The sequence below is a fragment of the Rutilus rutilus genome (assembly GCF_951802725.1).
Source record: "Rutilus rutilus genome assembly, chromosome: 18".
NCBI lineage: Eukaryota > Metazoa > Chordata > Actinopteri > Cypriniformes > Leuciscidae > Rutilus > Rutilus rutilus.
Window position 1 is genome coordinate 35,185,147 of NC_140231.1, and position 4,213 is coordinate 35,189,359.

The window sequence follows — 4,213 nt, forward strand, 5'->3', positions numbered from 1 at the left end:
ATTTCCCCATGATATATGTACTTACAAGGCATTTGCCCACCGGCAACTATAGTTGCCGCTTGGACTTTTGACTAAGTATACAAAAAAACTATAGATCTCTTGTAAGATTTGTTTTGTTTGGATGATTCTAGAGACCTTCATGATTATGTAGATATATATATGTCAACAAAAAATACTTATTAGTAACATGAAAATGACCTTTATTTGGGAGGGTTTGCCTTCGCTATGCTTCCTGGAAGTAGGGGTAGGAAGTTGACAGGCTCATGTGACAGGGAGGAAGTGAATACCTTTTTTTTTCTTCTTGAAATCCTTTATTTGGTTGTTTGCTTGCATGCCATTGAGAAATAAAACATGGACAACCTCTAGAAAAATACTTATAAAAGGAAAATGACAACTATGCACTGCGGCAACTATAGTTGCCGGTGGGCTTAAATGGGTTAACAGGAGATTGAGTGAAAATGAGCATTTCACCCCCCTTTAAATACAAGTACTCCACAGCGACTCTAGGGGTCGCTGTTTGACAAAAACGGAAAGAAAGATGCATAGTGTGCCTTTAACAAAGAGGAGTGGTAATGTCATAGACAAAGACATTTACTACAGGCTTCAGTTCGTGGGTATTTCTGCTCTGTATTTTTTAAGGTATTTAAAACACTTTTATCTTTGTTTTTATTTATTTTTATTTTTATTTTTTTATACTGGACATTGATGTTTGTTTTATAGTGTGACTGAAATGTAAATCTACAACACAAGAATCATTAACAAGAGTTAAACTCTTACTCTAAACTTTATCTATTTTTATCTCTATAAAGCAAAAACAGAACTGAAGTTAACAGTGTGTAAAATGTTTAATGGCAGAAGATGTGGAGCATCACGAACTGCAGGAGAATTAAACATCAGGACAAGAGAAAAATGACAAAGAAAGAGGACGAGATTCAATCTAATGAATGGAGAGATACACCGATCCGGAGACGCGTCAGACACGACAGCATTAACAGTGGAACACCAAACTGTGAGTTTATGATGTTTAAGATGAGACACTGTTATTGTCGTTCTTCTTCTCTGGTGTCTGAATGTCACATCAGTCCTGAACTGTTATTTCATCTGCTATATAAACTGTGCATGAAGATGATCAGATGCTTGTGTTCTAGTTTCTCATGACGGACCTGAAGACTTTCATTCTGATGTTTCAGATGAAGACCCAGAAGAGGTGAGACACACACACTTCATATACTCATTTATATTTATAGAACTGACGCAGATACGTAACATCATCAGAGAGAGTGTTTAGAAAGGTTAGGTTTGTTCCTCGGTGAAGATGGCACCCATAAACAATCACCAAAACTATAGCTTTATTTTCGGGTACATTCGTTTATTTTGTTTTTGATTTTTTTGTGTGGCACAAATCAGCACAGATGAATGGCATAGTTTTGGGGATTATTTGAAGAATGTTACCTTACTGCAGTGGTTCCCAACTCCAGTCCTCGTGACCCACTGCTCTGCACATTTTGTAGGTCTCTCTTATATGACACACTCAGTTCAGTTCATGGAGTCTCTCCTAACGAGCTGATGATCTGGTTCAGGTGTGTTAAATAAGGGAGACATACAAAATGTGCAGAGCAGTGGGTCACGAGGACTGGAGTTGGGAACCACTGCCTTACTGTATGATATTTTTCATGCATCTGTACATCTGCACTACCACAGGAAAAAATTACTTTGGTTCACACTTTTTATAAAAATAATAAAAATAAATAATATTTGTTTACTGAAACAGTTTGTGTTTATGTTTGTGTTGTACTTTAATAACTTGAGGCACATATGATCACACACTCCTTCACATCTGCAGGAATCGTAATGACTGACGTTTCTTGACTAAATCAAACATGAGATTATTATTCTTCATATTTTTCATCTGTCTGCTTTGACAGCATTGCTGGACGATGACATCACTGTTTTCTCCTGATGATTTTGACAACAGAAATGAATCAATCAAAAACTTAGACAATGACTTTCTTCTAGATCTGCTGTACAGAAGAAACAAACTTAGTTGCATTATTTTCCTGTTATCACTGTAAAGCTGATTTGAAACTACCTCTATTGTAAAAAAGCACAATATATAAATAAATAAAGGTGACTTGAGTTGAGCTCCTCGAAGCTTAAAGTACATTTCTTGAATAAAGTTATTTAAAGATTACTCCACTTTACTTTATTTCTCGTGATCCTCTGGAATTGCAACAAGCTGCTGCTGTTGAAACCCTTTGTTATAACCTTCTGTATTCATACATTATATAACAAGAAGTAAAGTTCCTCTTTAATAAACTACATTTAAAATAATCATTTGTACATACATGTGTGTTTGCATAAAACATTAAGATAATAAATGAGATCAGCAAAGCACAATGCAAATCTTTAAACAGCCTTTGGTCTAATGTGAATTACTGGCATTACCCTTCCTCATGAGTCATGACACTGCTGACTGTGTACTGTAAGTTTGTAGTATTGTAATGTTATAAAATTAGAAACGCAGTTTGATATCTTATGTCTTGTGAACCACATTTAGTGAAGATTGACGTCAAAACATCAAGACAACTGATGGAACCAGCAGAACAAATATAAGTAGTAAAAGCCAGTGCTGTATCGTGTGCACATTCACTAACACATGGACCTGATGCTAATGCTTCATTTGCATCTGTTCAATTCATCACTCATTTGTTTAACATTTGTTTAATATGACCTGCTCTTGCTATGGCTATACTTATCCTGAAATGTACCTCAGGTTCGTGAACCAAAAGCTGAGTTTATCCGCTTACAGGTTAGTCTCATAACCTGCGTTCTGGAATACAAGAGTGTGTGAAGAATCAAACAAACACCATCAGACACACACCAGCATGAAACTACAGATACTTCTTCTATAGTGTGTGTTTGTGTGCAGGACTGACTGAAGATGGAGAACAGAAACACAGCTCCGTCTATTCCTCCTGTTAGTGTATTAGCACCACCTACTGCACATCTACACACACACACACACACACACACACACACACACTTTACCCTAAGTAGAAGAGAGCGGAGTACAACCTAACGCTTTTTGACTTTCTCAGTTTGTGTAAATGCACTTAGGTTTCAGAGTATTTATTTTTTCCTGTATTAATTTCACACACGTCTATTACAATAATGTGGTTTTGTTTTATTAATAAAGTGTATACTTTTTTCTTGATTTACCCTGAAAGAATGAAAGTGAAATGTGACAACATGCCCCATAGTGGAGTTCTACAGAGTGAATTCTGTGCCATAATTAAACAAACAAATCCAGCTTTGCAAAGGAAAACTTTACCTGCAAACAAACAGAAAGCAATGTGGAAGTACAACGGACATTTTGAGCAAAAACGCAGAGTAACAAATATGTATTGTGTTTTACAAATATAAATAAATGAGACTAATATTTCACAAATACAAACCATCCTACAAATTGCATGAAAAAATACCAAACCTAGTGCATACAAATGCATATCTGTCTGTTACGATTGGGAGACTTGGCTTTTTATGAGATCTCTCGGCTTTTTATGAGATCTCTCGATTTTCTCTCCAATGTACAGTAGATGGCGCTAAGAAAAGGGGTCAATTTACAGTTTTTCTCAGTCGCTTTGGTGCATTTCTCACATGACTATTTACATTTGCACAACAGTTAGATCAACCTCCACAACATTCAGTCATTTGTGCACATCATAGTAGCAGTTTCTCATTCCTTCCAACAAACTGCAAATGCTTTTGGACATGCATCAATTGCTTTCACACAACTCTCTGCTGTTTTATAACATTATCATTTGCTTATGTCATGTCAGTCAAAATTAACTATACTTGTGAATGCTGAATAGTCATTCCATATAAAACTAATAGTCCTCATTTCATTGCTTGAGTCATTACATACAAAAATGTTGAACTAGTTGTCAAAATCTGTCAAGCTAATTTTACACTTTTTTTTCTTTCTTTTTTTTTTTTCTGAAAATATCTCCTAAATTGAACAATTTCTCTCAGGTGAATCTCAGCTTTCACTGATGAGGAACGTCTGGATGTGCATGAATGATTACAGTATGTTGTATGTTCCAGTATGTACTGCAGTATTGTGTACAGTTGTGCACAGCTCTACCCAAAGGGAGTTTATGTGTGTTGTAAATACTGTAAGGGTGTATTTGTTCTTTTGCACAATGCTGTGAAC

General features: G+C 35.8%; 1 long non-coding RNA gene across 1 annotated transcript; it reads left to right on the forward strand.

Annotated features, from left to right (window-relative positions):
- Positions 1-543: 543 nt before the first annotated feature.
- LOC311277373 lies at positions 544-2,130 on the forward strand. Its single transcript, XR_014625245.1, has 3 exons — positions 544-1,009; positions 1,149-1,207; positions 1,926-2,130. It is a non-coding gene; the product is annotated as an uncharacterized lncRNA (long non-coding RNA).
- Positions 2,131-4,213: the final 2,083 nt, after the last annotated feature.